Below are 27,767 nucleotides of genomic sequence, written 5' to 3'. Positions count from 1 at the left end.
CGACATGCCCAGGGCGGGGGGATCGAACCCGCAACCCTCCGACTGCCAGACAAGGGCTCTTACCTCCTGAGCTATGTCGTCCCAGTGCACTGAAGCCGATCAGTAGGCGAGCTTAAATGTGTTTCTGGGACAGTATATGATTTTTGGCCATGGTACTATCCTTTGGTTATTGTTGAAATTTTCCATTTTCAACTGAGTGGCAGTGATGTAGGCTATGCCTGGACCTCGCGAATCATGATGCCAGTCCAGCCGACTGCAGCTAGCTGTCGAGTAGGTGTGGTTTTCAGAAGATTTCACGTCTTTTGGTGGATGGTTACATCTACCTTGCTAATACAGCTTTTACCATTGAATTTTTTCAAATTTTACTGAAAGAGATTTGGGAGCTGTCAGTGCTCAATAGCTGGCAGATAATGAAGCCAAACGTAGTCTGTGAGAGTCTAGCTGGGACGGCTTGTCCCAGGAATTTGTTGCCAAGTGAATTTTAAAGGTGGGCTGTGATTTTGACAAGTCTGGCAAAGCTGGGATTCATGCCATGATGGTCTGTTTCTACCCCCCCCCCCCCGCTCAAGGAGTTTTTCACACACACACACACACACACCACAACACGCATGCACAAGCACAATCACACACACGTACATATGTTTGCCTGGCTCCTTCTTGAAATAAGCACGTCAGAACTAAGTCTGCTCAGTCACATCACCCATGTCTGCTCGAGACTACTCGCTGCGTTTTACCTCTGATTCATTTAGAGCTGTCACAAGTTTCCCATTGAGCGGAAATGTTTGCATCTTGTGGAAATGTTTACATGTGTTGAAAACAGACACAGAGGGAGATTACTAATCCCCTCTGAATGGATTCGTTTACATTTGTGCGAACGAAGCTATCAGCGAGCAGTGAGCTGTTCACATGTATGGAATCCCACTCATTGGACCTCATTCACAAAACGTTTCTTAAATTATTCTTACTATTGTTCTTAATAATGTTCCTATGAAAAGCCAATATGGGATTCATGACACATGTGCAGACCTTTTGTTTCTGTGCGTATCCCAGGTGTATGAGATGATGAGCGCTGACTGTTTGTAAAGTTTATGCACAATCCTGTTCATGCAATTAGCATAAGGAAACAGCCATGGACAAGTAGTACAGATAAGAAAAAAATAGATGAATGCTGAAATTTTCATGGAAACGTTCTTACGTACAGTTTACGGTCAGATGTGATCGTACGCACGCTTCGAGAATGAGGCCCATTGACTTCGCGCTTCTGAAATTAAGAACAAGCTACTTTGTTAGCCGGATCATAGCCCATCCAAGCTGCCGTTTGGAAACGGAAACCCAGCTAACGCGGTGTGTAGCTTATTCGGGGTTTGACTCTGGGATGAGACGCGCGCCCCCGTCCCGTCGCAGAGAGTCGTCACCCGCCCCCGTTGCTGTTTGACGGGCGGCGATCTCAGGACAAAGCGCGGCGTTCGCCGTTTGGTGGGCGGGGTCCGCGCGGAGCGCACGCGCTCCTATTGTCAGGCCGGTGTGAGGACGCCCCTTTTGTGTTGGGCCTGTGTGACGAGCCGCTCTTGTTAGCGCTGCTGCGTAGGCCCCAAAGCCTTTTTTTCCTTTTCAGCGCGCTGATCGCGTGGTCGTGGCTTAACCAATACCTGCTCCCCTTTTTTTGGCTGGACCGCAACAGCTGGGGGCCAGCCCTACAGACGCGAATGTCTGTGACTGAGTGAGTGACTGAGTGATGAAGTTACACCGTTGGTCGGCCGGTCCAGCCATAAACTAGGTTTTAACCTGGTCTTGTTTCTCCTGCTTTTTCACGTTCGGTTTGGTGCGTAAGCTTGCTTGAGCGACGACCGAGGTTCACGTTTGCGATCCTGGGAAGCTGGCCACGGAGGAGTTTTATGTGTTTGTTTGATTATTCTTTTTATGAGCTAACTGTTGCCTCCGCTAGCACTTGTATTTGTCATTCCTCCTTAGCCTCTTTCCTCAGGAGAGTTCCTGAAGTTGGCATGCTGCAGTTCATCTGTCATAGTGAGGATTGACCCATTGCGGTTTGTGTACTATATAGCCTGTTTTTTTTTTCTTCTTTTTTTTCACCTGGCAGGACCATGGGACGGTCTACCAGACTGCTAAACTATGCTAAACTACTAGATTTGCCAAATTAAGCTGCAGAAACTAAGCCAAGCCAGGCCTTCTAGCTTTTCTAGGGCCAAAAATGGCACAGTCATATCACTGACAACAGTGTAATGGCAGTGTAGTGTAATGGGTCAGGAGCTGGTATTGTGACCTAAAAATCACAGGTTCAATACATGGGTAGGACACTGCTGGTGGTGTACCATGCTTAGAATACAGGTGTAATGAACCAATGCATTAAAGTGTTAAGTATTGATAGACCCATGCTGTGTAATGGATACAATGCAAATCGCATACACTCACTGGCCACTTCATTAGGTGACAGGAGTGGCACCCGGTGTGGTCTTCTGCTGCTGTAGCCCATCTGCTTTAAGGTTTGCCGTGGTGTGCGTTCAGAGATGCTCTTCTGCATACCTCGGTTGTAACGAGTGGTTTTTTGAGTTACTGTTGCCTTTCTGTCAGCTCAAACCAGTCTGGCCATTCTCCTCTGACCTCAGAGAACTGCCGCTCACTGGATATTTTCTCTTTTTCGGACCATTCTCTGTAAACCCTAGAGATGATTGTGCGTGAAAATCCCAGTAGATCAGCAGTTTCTGAAATACTCAAACCAGCCCATCTGGCTCCAACAACCATGCCACATTCAAAGTCACTTAAATCACCTTTCTTCCCCATTCTGATGCTTGGTTTGAACTTCAGCAGATCGTCTTGACTATGTCTACATGCCTAAATGCATTGAGTTGCTGCCATGTGATTGGCTGATTAGATATTTGCGTTAGCGGGTGCAGTTTGCAGATGAACAGGTGTACCTAAATGGCCGGTGAGTGTACATGCGAAAGTAAAGAGTGCTTTCAGGAAAAAGGTTTTCAGGAAATGCTCAGCTGGTTTCTCATTTGGCTCTAAATAACAGGCTAAGGTTCACTCATTGGCTTGAATCGTGCTTTCAGTCTGGGTTCATTTGCCAAATATCCAGTGCTTTCAGGTCTGGGGTTCCTCCATTTTGGCTCTGAAATAAATCCAATGCTTTCAGGTCTGGGGTTCCTCCATTTGGGCTCTGAAATAAATCCAGTGATTTTGACAGGCTTACGATGTCCCAGGTAACTCGTTCGTTTAAAAAAAAAAATCATGATTTTTCTGCGGGCTGGTGGTGGAGTGTGAATTGATAGCTCACTAAATCATCTTCATCATGTCTCACACACACATTAGCTGCACTCTGTACATGACATTGCAATAAGTGCATAGGAAAGATTTAAATTAATCAGTGAATCATTTCCATGTAATTGCTTTTGAAATATTCCCTGTAGCCTAAATATTAATATTAAATTCATGTATATAGTATATAATATACACACACATAAACGTGTATTATATATGGGCAGGATCTTTTTGCCAAACGTTAATGAAATTCTTAAGTTATAGCTTATAGTAGCTTATATACAGCTATTTTATAGCCTGAGTGGCCTAATTAATGAGCCCTTAGCTCTCTCAGGCGAGAGTTCTGTTTAATTTAATTCAGAGACCTTTTTTTTTAGGGCCGCTCCTCAGTTCGAGGTCAGTCAAGCGAGACATCCTTCTTCTCGTTATGTGTCAAAGAAAAAAATTTGGCGTCTCTGGCCGTGAACGATATCCTGAGCCTGTCCGTCAGTCGGCAGGTACCGGGCGTGAGATCCGTCGAGCTGTCAGGCTCGCTGTTTGCTGAAGGGGAAAAGCAAACAAGGGAAATACAGCAGAGGTGATTTGTGGATCCAGGTGCCTGACAGCCAGTGGTGACGGACGGCCTCTCACTCGCTCACACCCCCTCTTTCTTTCCTCGCTCCCTCCGTCCCTCCCTCCCTCCTTCCATCCATTCCCCCCTCTTTCATCCACCTCTCTTCTGTTTGTTTTTTCTTCTTCACAGTAACCTTTCTTTCTCGCGTGCGGCCTTGCCAAGAAACGTTACAGGACTTTTTACCGTTTAGGGGGGGGTCACAGTCAAAGGAGAGTTGGAGAGTCTGAATTATGGACTCGGTTTCACTGGCAGCTTGCCGACTCAGAGCGTGGTGACATTTACGTTACCGTGAACAAAGACACCGTGTTTACGGGTCAAGGACAAGAAAACAAAAAGAATACATGTGTATGTATCTCTGACTAATATTTTTGGAATGTTTGGTGGTTTAAAAAGGACACCTGTAACTCTGGTTTTAACCTGAAGGAGTTTTGTACGTGAAGAAGGGAATCGTGGATTATTAGCCTAGAAGTAACTGGAATAATTTTTGGACATTTGGCGTTATCAAATCCAGGAACTTGGCGGACCCTTTATTGTGTTCACGCTCTTCAGTTTGCCTTGTTAAAGCCTGTGATCTCAGTACCGGCCACGCAGCTTCAACACCATCGGACTCCATTTTGGCTCTCGGCGCTGGCAGCTTCGTTTAGTAGTCAGTCATTGGCGGTTGAGTTCAGCCTGTGAGGCTGAATTAAGGGTTAAATGCATGTCTGTTCCAATACCGCAAAGTCCTGGTGAACCACCGCAGGAGTCCTCAGCTGTAGCTTGATCACCCTTCATTACAAGAAGCCCTCTCTTTTTTCTCCCTCCCACAATCTCTCTCTTGCTTTCTTTCTGTTTCACTTTTTCTTTCCCTTTTTCAAATTCAAATTGAAATATGCTTTATCAGCATGATAAAACAGCTCGCCATTAAAATACATATTGACATACCCCCCCTAGGAAAACATAACAGTCCCTGCCCTTTCATACACACACACACACACACACACACACAATATTCTGTTGCTCTCATTGTTTCTCTGACACGCTATTACTCTGTGTCTCTGTGTCTGTGAGCATGCTTGTGTTTGCTCATGTGTGTTTGTGCGTTCTTGTGTTTACTTGTGCATGCGTGGGCTTGTATTTGCTTGTGTGTGTGTGTGTGCATGTGTGAGTGCGTGTGAGAATTTGTGTGCTTGTGTGTGTGTGTGCGTGAGTGCGTGTGAGAATTTGTGTGCTTATGTGTGTGTGTGCGTGAGTGCGTGTGCGTGCGTGAGAGTGCGTGTGTGTGAGTGTGTGCCTGCTTGTGTGTACTTGTGAGGGCATGTGTGTGAGAGTGTGTGTGTGCGTGTACGCTTGCATGAGTTCGTGAGAGTTGACCGTTGAGAGAGAAGCCGCGTCATGACCCCGCTCGCTGTAGCATGTGGCCCCTCCTGGGGCGGTCCGGGCCCTTGGCCTTTGTAGAGGCCCCGCAGACTCCTGGGGCCTTCGGCGCTGGGGCCCTGTGTGGAAGTCAGTTGGGCTGTGTGATGTGTTGCAGATGTGCTCTCGCACAGACAGGCTCCTGTTCCCCCTCCACCAGCAGGTACATCAGGGCCTGTTCCCTCCACAGTTTCACCTACCAGCAGGTTTCCTCACAGGCAGTAACAGACAGGCTCCTGTTCCCCCTCCACAGGCAGGTATATCAGGGCTCCTGTTCCCTGTCCAGGGGCAGGTATATCAGGGCTCTGTAAACAGACAGGCTCCTGTTCCCCCTCCACAGGCAGGTATATCAGGGCTCCTGTTCCCCCTCCACAAGCAGGTATATCAGGGCTGTGTAGAGAGACAGGCTCCTGTTCCCCCTCCACAGGCAGGTATATCAGGTCTCTGTAGACAGACAGGCTCCTGTTCCCCCTCCACAAGCAGGTATATCAGGGCTGTGTAGAGAGACAGGCTCCTGTTCCCCCTCCACAGGCAGGTATATCAGGGCTCCTGCTCCCCTCCACAGGCAGGTATATCCGAGCTCCTGTTCCCCCTCCACAGGCAGGTATATCAGGGCTCTGTAGGTAAGTTACAGCCATGGGTGGAGAGGGTTACAGCCCCTGAAGGGTGGATGGATGGGCTTCCATGGCAACGCAGCCCATTACTCCTAAAATGGGATAGCTTGTATGGCTGAGGTTATGACAGATTTTGTGTAGGGTTAGAAAAAAATGTATATAATTTTGGAATTTCTTTTGTATAGTATAACAGCGATAATCTTCGAAAAAAGCCAGTCCTAGTAGTACGGCGAAGTCTTTCATGGCCTCCTTCCGTATAAGCAGCTGAGGAGGGAAACCCCACTTCACTGCACCGTTTACACGCCACGGAGTCAGGTGATTTAAATAAATTGTCCCGTCTCGGATATCAGTTATTAAGGACTGGATCGGGGCTCGGTACAGGCACGTAGCATCACCGAGAATCCCCACTGCAGCCGGTCTTGCTTGCCAATCTAGTTACGTCTATGGTTTGTGCCATAGCATTCAGTGTGTTGCCTACTGACGCTAGATTCCATTCTACAAAGGAAGGAAGTGACCTTCATTACCATTTGAAGCTGCTGTTTTTTGTGAAGCTACTGGGCTGTAAATTGTGGGCAGCACATGTAATATAATACTCTTCTTTACCCCCCTGGGTAGGGTTTTTGTGAAGGACGGCATTGCCTTTATTTTTCACAGGTGTGAGAAAAGCGCTTGGAGGTATTTAAGGAAGTATTAAGTAAATCCTAATTAGAGGCTCCCACTGGTAGGGCTTCCCCCCCCTTCTGTGTGACATACGCCCTTAAGGGTGAGAGCCGATTATTGCATCACTCATTTTCATTTGCATAGCAACCTTAAGCCCCGCCCATTAACGACCGCCCACACAGACCCCGCCTTGCGCTGTAGAACGCCGCGAAGGGATGGCGTACCGTGGGGCCTCGCCGTTGGCAACGCACCTGGCGCTCACCTGCGAACTGAGGACCAATCATTTGGCTGCTTTCGCGACTGCATTTCAAAAAAAAAAAAAAAAAAACCAAATCCCGGCTCTGATTGGTCCTTATCTGCTGCCGTCTTCCAGGTGTCAGGTGTGAGTTCTTAGCACTGCACTGAATGAAAGGCATGAAATCGATCTGGTCGTGTCATCTCAGTTCAAACCAAAAAAACCTCTGGACCTCAGCCAAACAAACAAAGTCCTTGTTTGTTTTTTCAGGGTGAGATTAAAGCACCGGAAAAGCATGAAGGTCCGATCCTCTCTCAAATCTCCCTCTCAAAACCTGGTGTGTACAAGCAAGACGCATCCTGATCCGTTTACGTTCAGCGCCATTGATCACGCAAATATATTTATAAAGAGGGAGCACTTCCTGTCTGGAGTCCAGATGGAAGATCGCGTCGCGAGCGCAGGCTTCCTCCCACTCGCCCTTCGGCGGCGGGCCGCTGCGTCCCCCGGAGCTCACGCCGTCTGGCGCGGCGATCGCTAATTAGCGCTCCGCTAAATTACACGTTTCGGCGTAATCTCGTCTGATGGCGAGGCTCGAGCGTTCACCGGAGGCCGCGTGGGAGGGAGAGGGAGGGAGGGAGGGAGGGAGGGAGAGAGAGAGAGAGAGAGAAGAGAGAGAGAGGAGAGAGAGAGAGAGAGAGAGAGAGAGGGGGAGGGAGAGGAGAGAGGGAGAGAGAGAGGAGGGGAGAGAGAGACAAACCTCCTCCTCCTCCTCTGTGTGGCCCGCGACACATACAAACATACGGATGGGGGGAGTGAAAAAGTGGAGAGAGGAGGAGAGGAGGAGGAAGGAGAAGGAAGGAGAGGAGGACATGGGCGCAGAGATGGTGAGGGTGTCTGGAGGAGTGGAAAGGGGAATGAAGGAAGGAGGAGGTGTGGGGGTAAGGCAGTGGGAGGGGGGTGAAGGAGAGACGGGAGGAAATGAGGAAGGAGCAGTGGAGCAAGGGAGGGAAGGAGAGATGGAGAGCAAGAGAGGGGGAAGTGAGGGAGAAGAGGGGGATCAACGGCAAGAGAAAAGAGGAGTGAGAAAGAAGAGGGGGGGGGAGAGAAAGCTGTGAATCAGCAGGCTTTGTGAATGGAACTGAGGAAGGACCCCCCCGCCCCGCCCCAAGCCCAGTGAGTTCCCACACACCTCTGTAAACTCAGCACCCCCCCCCCCCCCCCCCCCCAACCACCCCGTTCACGGCCTTTAATTTCAATTAGCTATGGCTGATCGTTCACTTTGATCGCGTTAGTGACCCCCCCGCCCCCCCGAGCCCCGGCCTGTATTCGTGCCCCCCTCGCGCCGTTCTGTTGGTTTTGCTAAACCCGGCAGAATTAGCGGCTGAGATCGAATCTTCAGACGCTCGATTTCCACTTCCTGTGCGGCCTCTGTCTTTCATGGATGCCACACGCACGCGAGAAACTGCGTCCCTGCGCCATTTTTATTTATTTATTTTTTTTTACTGCGGAGTTAGTTTAGCCGGACAGTTTTGGAAGTCGTCTCTTTTGAGTTCATGCGGCTGCTGCCGTTTCTCTTTTGGACCGAAAGCGCGTTATGTAATGTCAAAAAGGGTTACACAACTAACTGCGCACGGCTTCCAGGAAAATAAGCACTCCACAGAAATTGCGCTTTCACAGAGCAGGACGGCATCGTCTGAGTGTCAGTCGCACTGCTTCTGTAACGGCACGTAGAGACAGAGCTGCTGTGAATGGGTAGCTAGCTGTTAACTTCTCTCCAGTAAAGTAAGATTTTAAAGTCGATGTATAAATATATCATCATCCGAACTTGTGGATAGTGTACTAAAACTGCTTACTGAAGTTTTCACTCATGTTGACAACTCTATTCCTAAGTTTGCTTACTACCCGGCTCAGTACGTTGTCTTGTGTTTTACATGAAACTCTGAGTCAGGCTTAATTGACAGGCAGCAATGAATTTATTATTAGTATTCATAGTAAAGTGAATATATGCTACATATAGACAAATTATAAATGAAATCAGCATTGATTTGATTATATGGTGAAGAGGTCATTACTTTTTTTTTCTGGGAGTACTTTTCAAGTTAACAACCAGAACTTGATGAAGATAACTGTTTTTTTGTTTGCTTTTTTGTTGACATTTTGTTCTACAGTGATAATATTTAGTGAATATTTAGCACTTCTTTACATACGTTGGCTTTGTTCTCTCTTCCTCCCTCTCTCTCTCTCTCTCCCTTCCCCCCTCTCTCTCTCTCTTTCTCTCCTTTCCTCCCTTCCTTCCTCTCTCTCCCCCTCCCTCTCTCTCTCTCTTTCTCTTTCTCTCCTCCCCTCCCTCCCTCCCCCCCCTCCCTTCTCTCTCTCTCTCCCTCTCTCCCTGCTGTGCTGGCTCAGTCTCCCTGGAGCTGAGCCTTTGCGCAGCGACAGCAGCCCAACCTCAGAGTATTCCTGTGTGCAGCGAGCGCTGTAAAAATAGACCGTGCGGTTAAAGCTCCAATTATCGGCTGCACCCTTGAGTGACCCTGGCCTTCCTCCTCCTCCTCCTCCTCCACCGGGAGGAAGGGCGCCTCCTGAGACCTGAGGCGGAACGCTGTCGCCGTAATCCGATAGCACCGGTTATCGCTTTCGGTTTTGTGTAGTCCCCCCCCCCCCCCGTCACCCCCCTTCCCACACGCCTCCTAAAATTTGCTTCCTGTCATGTGTCATTGGATTTGCGCTGTTTTTTTTTTCTCTAATGTGCTATTCTGAGAGCGGCCAGTGCAATATTCACCTCCGTTTTTATCTTAGCCCCGTTGTTAAGATGGTAGAAATGCTATTTGTTTATTCTCCCCTTGTGCGTACAGCATCTGATCTCCAGAAAATTAGAATCTTCTGGAATGACTGATATAAGAATGATGGTGTGTGTGTGTGTGTGTGTGTGTGTGGTTCTGATGAAAGCGAAAGGAAACATTTTGTGGCATTCCCACGTCCTTGAGAGGACAGTATTTTTCTCTTTTTTCATTCTTTTTTTAATGTTGTGAGTGCTGATCTCTCTCATGGAATGGTTCCCTGGGAGCCTGTTTGATGGATTAGACTGACCAGCCACCACAAAGTGTCCCGTCCCCACACTTTCTCTCTCCATGTCTTTCAAAGCTCATCTCCCCCCCCCCCCCCCCCCCCCCACCCACCGGCTCTCCATCTCCCTTTCAAAAGGAAGTCCTCAGAGCCAGCGCAGAACCAATTGCTTGGCCCCTCTCGGAGGTTGCTGGTTCAAATCCAGGCTGCTTACTTAACCCCACCCCCGGTGCATGATCACACTGCGTTTCCCACACTGGGAGCAGAGCTGACTGGGCGGTGATCACGGGTGGGGGGGGCATTACTTTTATCCCCCGCCCACACAGCCTCTCGGTTGTCGGGCGCTCAGCATCCCGTCTCCCAGGAGCTCGGGAGGCTGCCGGACCGTCTCGGCTGCGGTTTGGTGTCTGGCAGCTGGGCGGACAGCTCGCTGGCCGGCCGAGAGGTCTGGCTGAGAGGTCTGGCTGAGAGTCCGTGCAGAGAGGTCCGTGCGGTCTCCCTCTCACACGTCCCCTGCAGTACGACTGGAAACTCCGGCGGCGGAAAGCGCAGTTCGCTGAACACTCGCTCGTTGTTCTGCGTGTTTTAAATAACTGTTTAAACCTTGGACCGCTCACTCTGCTCTGATGGTATTTTCCCTGGTGTGCTGCCCGTGATGTATGACTGTCTGGTTTCGTCTCGATGGTTTTTCTCTTACACTGTGCCTGACCTGTCTCATTGCGATGTCTCATTTTCAGAGGTTTTAAATCCAAACCTGACTTTTTTATATTGATGTTTTTAAAAAAGTTAAAATAAAAATAAAATAATGGACCGTTATAGGAAAAGTAAAAATACAAATGAGTCGAGAGGTACCATGTTCCAATGACGAGCAGCATAGTGACTAAAGCCATTTCTCCAGATCATGACTTTATCTCGGGACCAACTAGGATGTGAATATCAGATGACCTAAGAGGCCTAGTTGTCTCATGATTTAACGAGTAATTGGGAAATATCTAATGGAGCTTGGCCATTTAGTGCATTCGAACGCTAATGTAACAATAATGTAGCAATCTCTACTGGTAGCCTAATTGAAGAAAATGAAATTCTAGAACACTGACTCACAAAATTTTGAAAGAACGTTCTGGAAAAAAGAACTACATATAAGTAGGTCATATCATGGTTGGTAAACTGTTCGGTCTTTACATTGGCTTTCTGCAGGTTTATCATGTAGTATGTCAACACGCATGTCCCATTGAGGTGAGGTCTATTCTATTTAAATTCAGTAAAGTTCAGGATATTAATTGAAAGTCAAATCATGAATTGAAAAATGTCTATGACATCCTTTGAAGATGGTTCGAATAATGAATTAAATTTTTGTTCTTTTCCTGAATTGAAATGGAATTGACCCCATGGTATGTGCCAAATGAAATCTCAGAAAACATACTGAAAGTTGTATGATATTTATATACAAGTACAATTGAATTGCATTTATAACATCATACCCCATGGGTCTTATATTGATATATATATTGACAGTTTATCACCAGTGTCACGAAAGGTGTAGCAATGAGGGCCTCTGAAAAAGTAGACAGAATGTTTTCTTGCCTCAGCTTTCTGCTTTTTATTTTCTGTTAGCTTCTCAAAGCCCTGTAATGGTGACGAGGCTTTAAATAAAAGCTAAATATACCAATACAAATCAGTGTAAATTTGACTATAGATAGGCTATGTCTTGCCTCTCTCTGTGGTACTGTGATGTTTCTGTCATGGCCGTTTCTTCATTGATTAGTGCAGAAGCAGCATTTTAATGTTAGTGATTCTGAATGCACTCAGACTAGTTCCTCCAGTCACTGACACGGTACCCAATCCCCCTTCACCCAGCTGTGTCAGGGTGAGCGGAGAGCAGGGGTACGACTTGGGGGAAAGGATCCATAATCCTGTCTCTCTCAGAAGGGGGGCAGGGTCACATGGTCCTGACCCCCAGCCCCTCTGAGGGAGACTTAGCGCCTGGTCCTGGGACAGTCTGTCTGCCCCGCCGTGACTCCAGACCCGCCACCCGACACCCCCAAACCCCCCCACCCCCCTGCCCCACGCCGGGTTGCCATGCCATACCTCTTCTCAGCCTCCACCACCGCCACACTCTGTCTGAGTCTGTGGGGGGACGTGGGAGAGGGGGGGAGGGGGTGAAATCATTCCCCCCCTCCTCCTTTCTTCCCGTTTTGGAAGGCGAGGAGGGTGTTCTGTTACTCACTGTGATCCACATCTGTCTAGGTGGCTGCGGTTGTGAATAGCCTGTCAGATGCAATGGCTTTCCTGTATTTCGTGGTATCATTTAAAAAAAAAAATATATAAGTGTTGATGTTTGAAATGTAATCGTCCCTAGCCGGCGTTTATCTGACTTTTTTTTTTTTAAGCGCTCTCAATGCAGTCTGGGATGAAGATTGTAAATCATTCCAGGAACGCGACTCACGAAACAACACTTGACCGATTCTGATTCTGAGGCTGATATGAAAGCAGACCACTTTGCGCCGATCGAGTCTCATAAGTGAGGAGAGGAAGGACCGCATTATTTTTACGCTCTGAGGCACATTACATTACATTACATTACAGGCATTTAGCAGACGCTCTTTTCCAGAGCGACTTACACAACTTTTACATAGCATTTTTACATTGTATCCATTTATACAGCTGGATATATACTGAAGCAATTCCGGTTAAGTACCTTGCTCAAGGGTACAACGGCAGTGTCCTACCCGGGAATCGAACCGGCGACCTTTCGGTTACAAGCCCAGTTCCTTACCCACTGTGCTACACTCCGTCCTGCAGAAGGCACCAGTGCATACTTCAATCTGCGCGTGCTTATCCCGTGAGGATCTCTCTTCAGTAGGGGAAATGACCAGTGAACGGGAGCAGTGTGCTTTGTGACTGCTTTAAACTGGGGAATCCTGGGGGTGTTCGTTACCCTCGCACCCAAATTGTGGGGCCCTACTCGTGGCCCGTGTTTGGGGGAAAAACGGCGATACCTTCAGCTGCTTGTATAATGAGGGCTTACTGGATCCTGGATTTTCCCTCAAGGGAATTATTTCTCTTATTATTTATTCCTTTAGGCTCTGAATTACATATTGTACTCAAGTCAAGAATTGTTCCACTGGCTTCTGCTAAAAGAAGAAGAAGAATCTGTATTTTCTCCCCCAGAATTGAAGTAGGGAACCTTGCCTTTGAGTGTAATGACCCGCATTTTCAATTCCCCGTCCAGCACTTGGGGTGGGGTGGGGTGGGGTGGGGTGGGGTGGGGGGGGGGCATAACTGGTGTAGCGCATGAAACCTCGTCCTCTGACCGCTAATAGCTGTGAAATAATGGCGGATGCTGTAGCTGTGACCTCATCTGATAAGCACAGTGCTCCAGAGCCAGCGCTCACCACTGGCCATTAATTGATCCGAAGGGCGTACAAGTCTGTAAAGGAAGTGCTGTCCGCATTTGAACAGAACGTTTATCTCGCTTGTTTTGGCGAAAGCGCAGATGGATAATGTTCCCGGGGGTTTGTTCTGAACAAACTCAAAATTAGGTTTTTGATTTTTAAGCCTATCATCTGTCTGATGCGCAGATTTGTTCCATCCATACTGTTCTGCAGAGATTTTGGAAGCACACATTTTGGCATTTAGCAAACTCTCTTATACGCAGAATCTTACAAAAGCTCATTGGATGAGCACCAATGAAGTATTTTCACAACACAAATGGTGCCAGTTTTGGGTGCTGGGCTGACGTTGGGTGTCTGTGCTGTGATTGACGTTGGGTGATCTCGGGTGTCTGTGCTGGTACTGATGTTGGGTGTCTGTGCTGGGATTGATGTTGGGTGACGTTGGGTGTCTGTGGTGGTACTGACGTTGGGTGATGTTGGGTATATGTGCTGGTACTGATGTTGGGTGTCTGTGCTGGTACTGATTTTGGGTGACGTTGGGTGTCTGTGCTGGTACTGATGTTGGCTGTCTGCACTGGGTCTGATGTTGGGTGACACTGGGTGTCTGTGCTGGGACTGACGTTGGGTGTCTGTGCTGGGTCTGATGTTGGGTGACACTGGGTGTCTGTGCTGGTACTGATGTTGGCTGTCTGTACTGGGTCTGATGTTGGGTGACACTGGGTGTCTGTGCTGGGACTGACGTTGGGTGTCTGTGCTGGTACTGATTTTGGGTGACGTTGGGTGTCTGTACTGGGTCTGATGTTGGGTGACACTGGGTGTCTGTGCTGGTTCTGACCCTCTCTCCTGCCCCCCTGTCTGCTCAGGTTTCCATGGTGCCATGCTGGGGCTGTGCTTTGAGCCACAGTGGGACTCACATCAGTCTGGATACAAATGACCCTCAACCACAGCAGCCACCTGTGCCCGGTTCCTCAGCATGTCCCTTCACCGTGGATTCAGCTGTGAGGTAGGCCAGCGTGCGGATCCCCCCCCTCCCCCCCATGCCCTTTTTTCCTTCGATTCGTTCTCATTTTTTGGGGACGGCCTTCAGATCCTCACTGTGCTCAGTTCATGTGAAGTTGCCGCAGATTCCAAAGACCTGACCCAGATGGTTAACTCCTGTGTTCCTACGGTCCTCTCTGTGGCCCTGTGCTTGGTCACAAGCCTTCATGAATATTTGTAAGATGTCAAATATGAATGTTTCAGCTTCATAGCGATAAGATTACGGTTATCAATATCTGGTGAACTTTTAAAATCGTTTAGAATGCTCGTGGGGTGATGCTACTTGCATCACTTGTGACCTTTTTGTTTTCCATCACTGAAATGCTTTTTTTGGCGGGAAAAAAATTTCTCGTCTGGACGCTGCCTTGGCCGATAACCAAACCCGGAGCGCCTGCCATTTTCCCCCAGACTTGCCACCCCTGTTCTCCGGCAGCCCTTTAGATCCCGTCTCGACGGCTTCGCGCGAGCAAACACGCCGGTTTTGATCTATCTTTTGATTTATTTTGTCTCCTTCACTCACGGCGGACGACTCAAGCCGCTCGCTAGCTCGTAGCGCTCGTAGCGCTCGAGAAGCTGCGGTCGGCGTGCTCGGCCGCTAACGTTGGACTGTAACAGCGGGTTCCTGGCTGCAGTCGGCCAGAACACCGTGTGCCTTTCACGGCGGCCTCTGGAAGAAGAAGAAGAAGAAGAGCGGGCGGGTGCATGTGAAGTCATCATTTTCCCTGCTGCCAGCGCGCTGTCCGAGTAGATTCCGTTTTTGTACTCGACTGAAGCACGTTTGTTTTATGCCTACGGTAGACCTTTTCTTGTGAAGTTGGTGTTGTGGAAGACCCAGGGTAGCCTCATGTTGAATTAATTTGGAAATGAACGAGGAATATGTGATGAAGAAGTTTTTTTTTTGCCCCCCTTCCCTTTGAAGAGCCAGGGTGCTGTTGGTTATCGCCTGTGATTTTCGACATTCCCATTTGTTTGGTAATCTCACAGAAGAGCAGGAGGGTTTTTTCCCTGCAGTGGAGGGTTTGCTGCAGATGATTAGTAGTGTGGTAGGAGTGTGCCAGCCCTGGGACTGCACGCAGCTGGGCTTGATATGATGTGAGCTCTCTGTTTCTCCCTCTGTCTCTCCCTTCCTCCTTCATCTCTCTCTCTCACTCATTCTCTCTGTCTCTCCCTCCTTCCTTTACCTCTCTCTCTCTCTGTCTCTCCCTCCTTCCTTTACCTCTCTCTCTCTCTGTCTCTCCCTCCTTCCTTTACCTGTCTCTCTCTCTCTGTCTTTCCCTCCTTCCTTCACCTCTCTCTCTCTCTCTCTCTCTGTAAGACTCTCCCTCTCTCCTTCACCTCTCTGTCTCTCTTGGTCTGTTTGTCTCTCTCTGTCTCTCCCTTCCTCCTTCATCTCTCTCTCTCTGTCTGTCTGTCTTTCTCTCCCTTCCTTCTTCACCCTCTTTCCCTCCCTCCCTCTCACTTGTGATTACTGAAATCGGATTACCTTTGCCTTCAGTGGAGAAGGTTTAAACAATAAGGGTTTGCCAAAAATCAAAAACTCTCCCTCACTCTGAAAGCAGGTGTGTTAAAAACAACACATAACATGTCATTTTTTAACACACCTAGGTAAGAATTTTGTGCAACTTACACAGTCTGTTTTAAGAAGGCTTCCTTTGTAACATAAAGTCTATATTTATAACACAGAGTAGTAACTTTGACACTAAATATGTTGAAAGTAACACAAAACTGCTCTATTTAGCTACATCTCTCTTACCATCTATCTCTCCCCCTTTCTCCATCTCCCTCTCTTTTTCTCTCTTTCTTTGTCCTCTCTCCCTCCCTCCCTCCCTCTCGTGATTACTGAAAACTGATTACCTTTTGCCTTCAGTGGAGATTAACCCCTAACCCAGTGCAGCAGACAGAGCTAGACAATCAGCAGGTTTCCTGTCTGCTAATTGCACCGACTGATTGGTCTGTTTGAGCTGTCTGGCCAGTGATTAATATCCCGGAGTGTGGCTATGCTAAAGGCTACTTACGTGAGCTTCTCCGGGCAGTTTGTGTTTATGTGACTGATGACGGTGTGAGGAGGGTATTCTGCCAAAATGAGCTTTTAACCTCTCTGGTGTGGTGAGAGGGGGGAGGGAGGAGGAGAGGGGGGGGTTGTGTGGTTGCTGCAGCAAAGCTGGTCCAGCCCTAATTTTTTGCTAATTACCCGATTAATTGCTTTCATTTGATTTTGTTTCATAAAAACATTCTTTAAAACGGAGAAGGCGTCAGGAGTGGCTGAAACTGCAGTGCAGGCCTGCAGGAGAAGCCCTCAGAAGGAGCATGGGAGACGAAGTTCCTATTTTAGCAAATTGCAGCCATATGTCTGCAGAGGACGCTGAGCCGAACCAAACTATTCGACGTGCCAAACTTTAAACAAGACCTCGCCTGTGGGTAGTCCCAGAACTTTCCAGTCTGTCCGTCCAATCTGTCATAACTCACTGAAGCTCGCTCATATACACACGCACACATGCATACACACTCCCACGCATGCATACACACGCACACACTCACTCTCATGCATACACACACGCACACACTCGTGCACACACACTCCCACGCATGCACATGCACGCACACACACTCACTCCCATGCATACACACACACGCGCACAAACACTCACGCATACACACTCCCATGCATGAATACACACGCGCACACACTCACGCATACACACTCCCACGCATGCACACGTACACGCACGCACATACACACACTCCCATGCATGCACACACACACACACACAAACACTCACACATACACACTCCCATGCATGAATACACACACGCACTCACGCATACACACTCCCATGCATGCACACACACACGCACTCACGCATACACACTCCCATGCATGCGCGCACACACACACACACACACACACGCATTAGATTGACACCACCACTGGTGTCCCACGCCATCATGGCTTTCCGCTTCGCACTCAGAGTACCACTCCAGCAGCCCGGCTCCTCCCTCCCTGTCTCCGTGTGCTATCCCACGATTCCCTGCTCGCTCCCCACTTACATCACCGTTGTGTAGAGAACGGAGCGACTGCAACGCAGTTTGAGCCGTAATGGAGGACAGCCCAGACTGCCTGTGGGCTACCCTGACCTGAGAAAACTGCCTCAGTGGAAAGTGACACAGAGACCGAATTTCCGCGGGGCAGCCATGACGCCCAAAACCTTGTCCGCACCAAATGAACCCAGAAGCCCACACTTCACGAGCGCTGATGCCAAGGAAAATTTGAGAAATGATTTGAAAGGATTTGAAAATGTAGTTTGTATTGTGCGGACTTCCGAAGAATTCTAATCAGTGAGACTTGTTGTGGAGGGGGGGGGAACGGAAGTTGAAAATGTTTACTAGCCCGACAGATCGCTAACAGCCGGCGAAGATATGTTGTGTCTAGGCCACATGAATTATGATGGTCTTTGCGACGAAAAAGCAGTTTCCCCTCCCACCAAGAAGTGCCTTTAATCTAGGGTGCACTGGCAGTTCTCCTCAGGGCAAACAGGCCTCGTGCTAAATGGAGAAATGTTATACGCCCGTATTTTTATCCACAAAATCTATTTTTAGGTTATATTCTGCGAAGTTCCCCTTAAATACGACTTCCTTATGGTAATGTCTTCTCATGGGTTGGGTAAGTGAATTAGGCGCTCGTCCTAATTTTCTGACTGATTTTCCTTTTGTGGTTTTGTACAGTGCATTGTGGGTAAGTGAGCTTTAGTTCTGGGAATAAGACTGGCTGAGATATTGCTAGGAATTTTTTTGTCATGTTTGAAGTTTGTTGAAATAAGCGGAAACAGGATTTGTGGAAGACTTTTTTTTTTTTTTTTTTTTTGCTTGTTTCTTGCTAAAATGCACTTGCCACAACATGGGGTGAATGTTCTCTGTTCTGAGGCAGATTTTAACGGTTTGTTTACCTGCTTATGTAGTCACATGACCAAATACGTTCTGGGAAAGGCTCTTCAGCCGTGACTTTGAATCAGACCGTCTCGAACCACAGCATTCTTGACTGTGAATTTTAAGAGACTGTTTAATTATGGTGAGCTGGAGGTTCTGTTGTGCAAATGCTTGATAGTTCTGAGAGGAGAGCATTTTAAAGAGCTTAGAAGTGAAACCAAACGGGGGGGGGGGGGGGGGTTGGTTGTAAGGAAACTGGTTGTTTTGGAATTGAATGACTTTGATCCGTGTGAGAGCTCGGTTTGAGGCAGAGCTCTTCGCCCCCCCCCCCCACCACCACCACCTCCAGGACCACCGGCTTGCGATTCGCTGGCGGGCTTGTGGAGAGGAATGTGCAAGGAGGTGTGGGGTGGTTATCTCCAGGGAATCGCCTGCACACACAGAAGCGGGTTGGCGCACTTGTTCATTGACTTCTCCCTTAGGCTGGAGTTGCTTGTTAAGTTATTTGTCCCAGTGGTTTGATAAATTTCATGTCTGACAGATGGATACCCAAATGTAACCACCCCTCTCCCCCCCCCCCAAGTTATGCACTTGCCCTTCAGCTTGATGGTGTGACTCTTGACAGAGGTAGATGCCAGACAGCCAATCGTGAATCAAGATATCAGATGAGTCGGTTTTAGAGGAAGAAGGCGGAACCATTGTAAGGTGGGGGCGAATCCTGGAGTGTGAAAATCATAAAGTCGTCCCTCCTCACCTCGCCTTCCCCTTCCTCCAGGCGAACGTGTGAGCAAAGCGAAGGAAGATAATCTCTTCAGATCCGACCTTGCGGCAGCTCCTCGGAGAACACGATGCGATAGTCGGCACCAGCCAGGTGAACTTCAAAAAGAAAGTTTAGAAAAAAAAAAAAAAAAAAAGCAAAGAAAACAGTGTGGGTGAGTTGATAAATCTAGAAAGAAATATCAGGAAAATCTACGCCAGCGCTTGTCGGCCTTTTCGAGTGCAGAGAAGCATTAGGTTGAGTTGAAATAGCTTCTTGACACCCCTGTCTTGGGAGCTGCGTAGCTGTTTATCTTCACGGGGTGCGGCTGAAGCATACGTTTAAACTGTGCACGAGGGAAATGAACGAGGCGAGCCGTTGAGGACCCAAGAATGTGCGTCGTCTCATTACTCTTGTCCTTTAAAAAAAAAAAATTGTTTTCGCGTTAGCTCCACAGTTGCTCCACCATATGTTAGCGTTCATCTTCTGCTTGGCCGAACCTCAGTGCAAACACAGATGAAATTCTCTTGGTTCGTCGTGTTGGTTTCATTTCTCAAATTTGTAGTCCGTGACTGTCGCTGTTGGTCGACAACAGAATAGAAAGCGGAGGTCGTGAAACGGCTCACGTTAGACCCGATTTAAGACGCCAGTCCCGGAGGGCCGCAGCGTCGGCTGGATTTTTTACTGTGTTTTTGCATACATAAGTGGCCAGTTTAAGTCACTGATTGGCTAACTGAGTACTGTCCACGTGCCTAATTCCCAAGGCCTGAATTGGCTGACGGTCAAAAAAAGAAACCGTAAAGAAACTGCGGGATCTGCCGGGAGTTCTTCCCACCCTTTTCTCTGAGGAACGAGGACGCAGATGGTACCGCACGTCTGGCTGTCACGCTTCGGCAGTTTTTTAGACGTGACACCCGAGACGAAAACAGAATTTCCCCTCGTGCCAGATTTTCCTGTTTGTGACGTTGCTGTGCGCTTGAACTTGGCGTGGCCATTCCAGGTGTTGTTAAACACAGCGTTCTGCTGGGTTACGAGGAATGTTCACGGTGCACTGTGGGAAATGTAGTCATAAATTATCCTGCTTGAAATAATAATGACCAGGCCTAGTTTGGAAGCGGGCTAGTACAACCCCCCAAAAAAAGCCTTCTGCTAATTTTGATTCATTGCCTCTGTGCTCGTTTGGTTTTTAAACGAAACGTTCCTTTTAGCCTTTGTCACTGTGTGCTCAAGCTCCATTTGTCTGAATACAGTATCACTAATGTCCTTATTTTCCAGCTCAGCTGTTCTCTTCTTTTTATACTGAAAACATAAAAATATGTTTTGTAAGATATGTTTGTATTTAATATAATTGGAAAATAATTGAAAATATTTTCCGCTTATAGTAAACGTGGCCAAAATGGAACATGTTAAGTCCTGTCAGTAGTCTATATTTAATATTTAAAATCAGCATTCATATCCAGAAAGATCCATCAGACCCAGAAAGGCACCTGTCCCAAGTTGTAGTCTTGCCTGCTTACTGTTTTTGACTGTGTTTGCGCCCCTCTGAGTCACGTGATGTCTCTCTGTCCCTCGCTTTGGGCCTCCGTTCTCTTGAGCATCAACGATTTAGCAGCTCCCCTGCCTAAAAAAAACTCACCCCGTCCCTTCCACACACACACTCCCACCCCCACCCCCACCCCCCCCCACCACCACCACCACCACCGCCTCTCCTGAGACGTGACAGGGGTCCAGCTGACTCCAGCTCCAGGCTGGGTCGCTCTGAGGGTACATAAGCTGGAGCAGAACTGTACCCCCCCCCCCCACCCCCACCCCCAGGGGGGTGTGAGATGACCGCTGGAACGCCGGTGTGAAATCAAGCTCTGGTGTGTGAGACGTGGCCTCAGCAGCACCGAGAGGGAAAGTGAGATCTGATATTTGGGAGAGATTACTGGAAAAAGCGTTTCTGGCCTGACCCCCCCCCCCCTCCCTCCTACCCTACTCCACCCCACACCATCAGGAGTTTTGTGTGTCTGGAAGCTGGAAGGGGGTTGTGATCATGTGGGTCATTTGTATTTGTGTGTGTCTGTGCATATGTCTGTGTCTCTGTATGTGTGGGTGTGTGTGGCTGTATGAATGTGTGTGTGTGTGTGTGTGGGTCTGAGTGTGCAGGTGCGTGCGTTTGTCTGTTGGGGGGGGGGGTGTCTCTGGAGGTTTTGATGTTCCGAGTTTTAATGCCTATATTTGATCTGATTGGCTGACGCTCGACCCCACCCCCACTGCCTCTTATCCACCAGGAGGCCCTACTAGCAGAGACGGCTTTTTTTTTTTTTTTGGAATATTAAAACAAAGGCCAGTTGTGGCTCTTTGCTTCAACCTCAGTAAAAATATAAATAAATGAATAAAAATTTTTGGGAGAAAAAAACGAACCCAGGCAGCCCTGACGCAAGCTTTATTTTTTGCTTTGAACAAACCTTGAGTTTTGGCTTCCGGGTGCTTGTTAGACCTGTGGATTCGGACGGATTTCGCCCGTCCGCCGTCCGCCCGTCCTACCCGCGAACGGGCGACGAGGCCTACGTGTTCCTTTCTCTCGCGCGTCGCCGCGAGGCTCACCTCATCGCTGCCGCTAATTATTGTTGACGTTAGCCAGGGCTTTATTGGAGATGTGCTTCTGGAGCGGCGCTGTATTAGAGGCTGCATTAGCCCCAGCGGCGGTAATTCAGTGCGTCTCTCCGAGAGGGAGCCGCAGAGCCTGGGTGGCCCCATCTGCCTGGCTTCGGTTACGCTTGTGAGAAATACGGGCCTGTGAGGGAATGGCACATCAAACGCCGGTCTGTTTTTAAATAAAAAAAAAACTGAAATAATAAAAACTTCATTTTCTTGAAGTTGAAATTTTTTTTTTTTTTTTTGATTTTTGCCTTGACCTGATTTTACAACTCAAGGCTACTGGAAGTCTTTGGCTGGGCCATGTAGGACGGCTGGGGTTTAGATTGCAGCGTGTAGTATGTTAGCGTGTTATTGGAATGAGCTTGGGACTTTGGCAACCGAAGACAGGCCTGTGTGCGTGTGCGTGTGCGTGTGCATGCGCTCCATGTTCCCGTATTGCTCAACTTGGAAGTTGGCGTGGAAAGAAAAATAATAATGTTTTCCATGGTCAGCGAATTTAAATGCATTGCTGTTTCCCATCTTTCCAGTGGAATCGTCACGTAGCCCTGGCAAATGGGGGCTAACGCAGCCAACAACAAAATCACAGGAATAAATGCAGACAGACTGTCAGAATAATTGGCCTACAGAGCGCTGCAGTAAGGGCTTTAATTGTGCGCAAGCAGGGCTGCTGTGTGGCTCATCATGTTAAAGTGCTGTTCCAGCGCATGGATGGGCCCCCATGGACCGGCTGGATATCTGGACCTTTCCACTGCTGTGGCCAGAAGTCCCGCTGGGTGTTTTACAGCTGATGCCAGCGTTGTCTGAAGTCGCCATTATTTGAAGTATTCAAAATGAATCTTTTTATTTGAAACGATGCGTTTCAAACAAGAGACGAACAGAAAGACGCAGTGTTTTGAATTCATACCGCGTGGTGTGGCAGTTCACACAGTTATCCTTGTTTTGGCTAACAAATTAGGTCAAATTTTAGTCTTCCATCTTGCATAGGACACCTCTTCCTGAAATCTCCTGCATAATCCCATCTGGATGCAACAAATTTGAATTGTGTCCCAAAGTTCTTGGGAGAAGGGGGGGGGGGGGGGGGAATACATTTTTAAAACACAAAAGTTTTTGTTTGACGCAGTATGTCCATGTGTGTTTGGAAAGGTGTGTGTGCTTGTCTGTGACTTCTTGGCAGAAGTAGCAGCCTTTGTATGGGCTGAAAGGAAGGCCTTCCCACAGTGTGTTTCCATCACTCTCCCCGTGTTGAGCAACGAGTGCGGCAGGGTTTTTGGTAGTCTAAACGCGTCCAGCGGTTTTTAGGAGTCTAAACACGTTCCCGTGTAGCTTTCTGCCCCGGCCTGGGGGGGGGGGGGGGGGGGGGGCGCTGAACCCTACAGCAGAGCTTTGGCCCGTCAGGCGTTTAAAAAAGCCTTCAGCTTTAGCACTGTTTGGCTAAGTGCACTGCCTCTGTCTGTCTGTCTGTCTGTCTGTCTGTCTGTCTTACGGTCCTTCTGAGGGGGGCCTCGGGAGCAGTGAAGGAGGGATCGGAGGGAAGAGGAGGAGGAGGAGGAGGATTGGGGCAGCGCTGGGGGGGGGAGGCGGGCGAGGGGGGGGGGGGTGCTGCGCGCTCGGTATTCTTATGCTAATCCGGCCCGGGACGAAGCGCGAAGCAGCCGAGCAGACAAAAGCGCTGGAGCCAGAAAGTCTGCAGCACAGTCTGGCAGGCCTGGAGTGGCGTGTGGGGCCGGGCGGCGCGCTGCACACAGAGAGAGGAGAGGAGAGAGGGGAGGGAGAGGGGGAGCGAGAGAGAGAGAGCGAGGGAGAGAGAGAGAGGGAGAGAGAGAGAGGGGCTGCTGCAAGTAGGGGCCCCTGAAAGGGCTGCAGAGAGGCGGGGGGAGAAAGAGAGAGAGAGGGGAGAGAGAGAGAGAGAGAAGAGGGGAGGGAGAGAGGGAGAGAGAGAAGGGGAGAGGGGGGAGAGGGAGGGAGAGAGAGAGAGACACATACCACACACTCTTCACTTTACGAGCCAGGGAGCAGGGCCAAGATCACTGAGAAACAAGAGTGCTGTGCTGTGGGTTGGGGTGTGTGTGTGTGTGTGTGTGTGTGTGTGTGTGTGTGTGTGTGTGTGAGAGAGAGAGAGAGAGAGAGTGAGGGCCTGTGTGTGTCCTGCCCGATTTGCGTGTGTCTGCACACGCATGCTTGCGTGTCTGTCTGCTTGTGCGTGGCGTGTGTGAGCGCGTCTGTGTATGTGCATGCATGCGTATGCGAGCGTGCGTGCACGCACCACAGTGTTTGCGTGTTTGCGGTGACTTCATCCCACAGACCCAGACCCTTCCGTTTTCCCACCGTTGACAGCAAAGCATTGCGTGTGGAATGAAGCCGCCATCCCGGTAGCGTCCCGATAGCATCTTGTTAGCATCTCGTTAGCGTCCCATTAGCCTTTCGTATGAGCGTTGTGAGGGAGAGGGGAAGGGGGGGCCCTGTGTTTCTCAACACGGAAGCCGCCGGGTTCAGGCAGTGCAGCGCTCCTGTGTTTTGGTAATAAGGCTTTGTTTACCGCCTTCGTTGAGCAGAGGAAGTGGCGAGGCTCTCTGCTGCTCATTGATGTCTGGGGCTCTCCGGCCAGCGGGAGAGAGAGATCCGGGAGATTCCCCCTGCCTGCGGCGCGGTGTCCCCCGAGCTAGCGGGGCGCGTGCTCTGAGTCCGAACGCTTCGGAGGGTCGCTGTCCTCGGACTCCCGCGCGCCCTCACCCGAAACGCGAGGCTGGTGTGTGGTCCCAGTCCTGAATGGGCTGGGTGACGGGAGCGTGCCTCGGTCCTGGTCCTTGGTCTGGCCATAACTGTCAAACCAGAGCTAGCGGCCCGAGCTGCGGTTCCTGTGTTTACCTCTCTCTCTCTTTTTTTTTATTGGACGTTTAAAACCACAAACCACCGGTCAGGAGCGACCGTTGACACGGCGAATTAGCCGGTCGGAGCCCGGTGACGCAGAGCAGACCAGCGTTCTCTCGAGACCCGCGGAGGAGCCAAAGCCCTTCGCCGCGATCTGAGATTTCCCAGAAGCCCCGGGGGCATCCGCGCAGCTTTGTGTCCGTCTGGAAAGGAACTTTAGGGTAACCGCGGAGCGTGGCGCCTTCCCTAGCGCCGCAGCCGCGAAATTGACCGACCTCTCCTCCGGACGGGATAGTTCCGGGACGTTTCGAGCTCCTCTTCGCGTTCTCGCCCGTCGCCGTGGGTAGCCGAAAGTACGGCCCATTTGTCAACCCGAGCCAATCCCCCCAGATCCGCGTGGCGGCTTTCGTAAGGAAGGTAACGTAGAGGCTGATTTTCGCGTGATTCGTGCAGTGTCGTGGCCGTCGTCTTTGGACGATGGCGGAGTTAAGTAGCCATTTTGTGCGCATCATCTACAACTGTCATTTAGCCTTACAAGTGAGGGAGTGTTTGTCTTCTTCATGTTTATAGAAATCCACACGTGGATCGAGGGATGTGATACGTCTGCCTTTAATTATAACTTGAATATGATTATAATTAACATTTAAAAATAACATTTTATGGTTGTTACTGTGTGGCTTGACTGTTTTCTGTTAGGTCAGGGGTACAGTGATGCGCTGCTTCTCGTTCCAGTGGGTGTTCTCTGCCTTTCAACCGCACATTTTTCCCATTTAAAGAAGTGCACGATGGATGGTGAGAAACAAAACATGCCTTCACAAAATGTTTGGCAGTAATTAAGGTCTTTCCTGCTCCACACGTGGCTTTTCGCCATCGCCTGGTGCGATGTCTGTTCAGCACTTGGTTCAAACAGACTCCCAAACTTGATTGGGATGCTTGTTATAACACTTTCTGTGTAACGTGATTATTTCACGAATGAACATGATTATTTCTTTTGAAGTTGGTTTAAAATGTATGTCTTAAATTCTGTGTAATTTGGCTGTGTAGTCTGTATGTTTTTGAAGAACTGAAGGCATTTCGACTGAAAGATAGTTTGACTAAAATAATTTTTAGGCTACATAGCTGTTAACATTGGCAGTGTCCTCTGTTGTAGTCTGGGCTGTGTTGCGCTATATTCAAATTGGCATGTAAATGTTCTTCTGGGTGAGCTCTGTGGTATCACACTGTACAGTGTATGTACTGTATCTGTAACTAATCCGGTGTGGGGTCTGCTTTGCCACACACAGTGCATGATATTGTAAGGGTGTAGCAGAGCGAGCTGTGCTATACCACACACAGTGCAGGATATTGTAAGGGTGTAGCAGAGGGTCTGTCACGGAGGAGGAGCTTGGCTTTCCCACTCATCGAAGTGGCTGTGGCAGCTAAAGCAGGGATTCAGAGTCAGGGCCTCGGCTTGGAAAAATTCTTCTTTCTCTTCTTCACAAACGGCTTGTTCGTGTTCAGAAATCGCCGAAATGAACTCCCCCACGCCGTGTCTGTTAAAAACGACAGTAACAGTGCCAGCGTTTTCGGCAGTTTGTGTGGGGCACGCTTATGTGTGTTTCGAGTGCGTGCTGAAAGAAAGCGTGTGTTTATGGATGGGTAGCACGAGTGTCGTTGGGAGGGGGAGGGTGGGGTGGGGGGGGCGCTCCGCTTCCTGGCCTGGGGGGGGCTCACGAGTTGAGCGCTGAGCAGACGGCTCTCCGCGTAGCTGTGGCGTGTCCCGACACGCCGCGGGGGGGGGGGGGAGAGAGAGACGAGGCATCCCTCTCTCTTCCTGGCGAGGGAGTCGGGAGCTGGGATCCGGGGCCTTGGATTCCCGCTCCCTTTCGTGCGCCCGTCTGTCTGGAGGCCCAAATAAAGTTCATTTCTTTTCACTTGACGGGATTCCTTCCTGACAGCCGAGGGTGGGAAAACAGGCGCTTACTGTGGCCGACTGCTTTTGTGCGGAGTGTAAAGGACCTCGATACGGGCGCGCGCCGATGCGTGGCGTGTTGGGGATTTTTTGGGAAGGGAGGCACCGGGAGTTGGTTGTACAGTGACTCCAAAAGTGTTGGACGGACTGACAGCATTGTCCCCGCAACAAAGGGTGTGTCCCGTAGAAAGGGTATGTGTGCGTTTGAGTTTGTGTGTGCGTGATTGAGTTTGTGCGTGCATGTTTGAGTTTGTGCGTGCCTGTGGTGTTTGTGTGTGCATGTTTGAGTTTGTGTGTGCGTGTTTGAGTTTGTGTGTGCGTGTGGTGTTTGTGTGTGCGTGTTTGAGGTTGTGTGTGCGTGTTTGAGTTTGTGTGTGCGTGTGGTGTTTGTGTGTGCGTGTTTGAGGTTGTGTGTGCGTGATTGAGTTTGTGCGTGCATGTTTGAGTTTGTGCGTGCCTGTGGGGTTTGTGTGTGCATGTTTGAGTTTGTGTGTGCGTGCCTGTGGTGTTTGTGTGTGCATGTTTGAGTTTGTGTGTGCGTGTTTGAGTTTGTGTGTGCGTGTGGTGTTTGTGTGCATGTTTGAATTTGTGTGTGCGTGTGGTGTTTGTGTGTGCATGTTTGAGTTTGTGCGTGTGTGTTTCAGTTTGTGCGTGTGTGTTTCAGTTTGTGAGTGTGTGTGTATGTGTGGATGTACATATGGTCCTGCCACGGTACCACAGAGGGAGTGTGTGTTTTTGTGGGTGTGTGTGTGTCTATCGGATCTGCCATGACGCCACACAGTTCACGGCCAGATACACCCAGAACCCCTTTCCCCCTCTCGACACGCACCCCTGCAGACACACTGTCCCAGCGGGCACAGAATCGCCCCCCATCCCCACCCCCAAAACCCGCCCCAGCCCACCTCACCAAGGGTGCTTGGTTAGCTAGTCTTGTGCCTTGAGGAAGCCACCCTTTTGTTCTCTCATTACCCAGAAGTCACGGATGTGTGAAAAGTAGGGCACAGGTCAGGCCTCTTTGTCCCCCTCGTGCAAATCGAAAGTGACGGACACCGGCCAGGCCCCGCCACTAATTTGTCCCCCTTCCCCGATCACCGCCCGGAGCACTAATTGCGACGGAGCGCGGAGGGCTGCATGAGAACAGACGCATCGAGTTATTAACGCTGGACGGGGCCAAACGCGAGTAATTGCGGAACATCCCAGAACAAATAATTCGGACATGTTTAGCCATTCAAGAATAGCGCCAGGCTGACAGGGGTCGGGGGCAGGTGGGGGGGTTGAGCCTGCAGAAAAACAAGAGGGCATAGACGGGCGACACACACAAAAACACGC

General features: G+C 49.4%; 1 protein-coding gene across 1 annotated transcript in view; it reads left to right on the top strand.

The window, feature by feature from the left end:
• bmpr1aa (bone morphogenetic protein receptor, type IAa) overlaps window positions 1–27,767 on the top strand; it is a 58,151-nt gene that overhangs the window by 6,638 nt on the left and 23,746 nt on the right. Inside the window, exon 2 of the mRNA XM_064317977.1 lies at window positions 14,121–14,260. The gene's annotated coding sequence lies outside the window, so the exon portion shown is untranslated. The remainder of the gene's footprint in view (window positions 1–14,120; window positions 14,261–27,767) is intronic.

The sequence above is a fragment of the Anguilla rostrata genome, chromosome 18 (assembly GCF_018555375.3).
Source record: "Anguilla rostrata isolate EN2019 chromosome 18, ASM1855537v3, whole genome shotgun sequence".
In the NCBI taxonomy this organism is placed as follows: Eukaryota; Metazoa; Chordata; class Actinopteri; order Anguilliformes; family Anguillidae; genus Anguilla; species Anguilla rostrata.
Note: the sequence above shows the minus strand (reverse complement) of the source record. Positions and strands in the feature narration are given on the sequence as shown.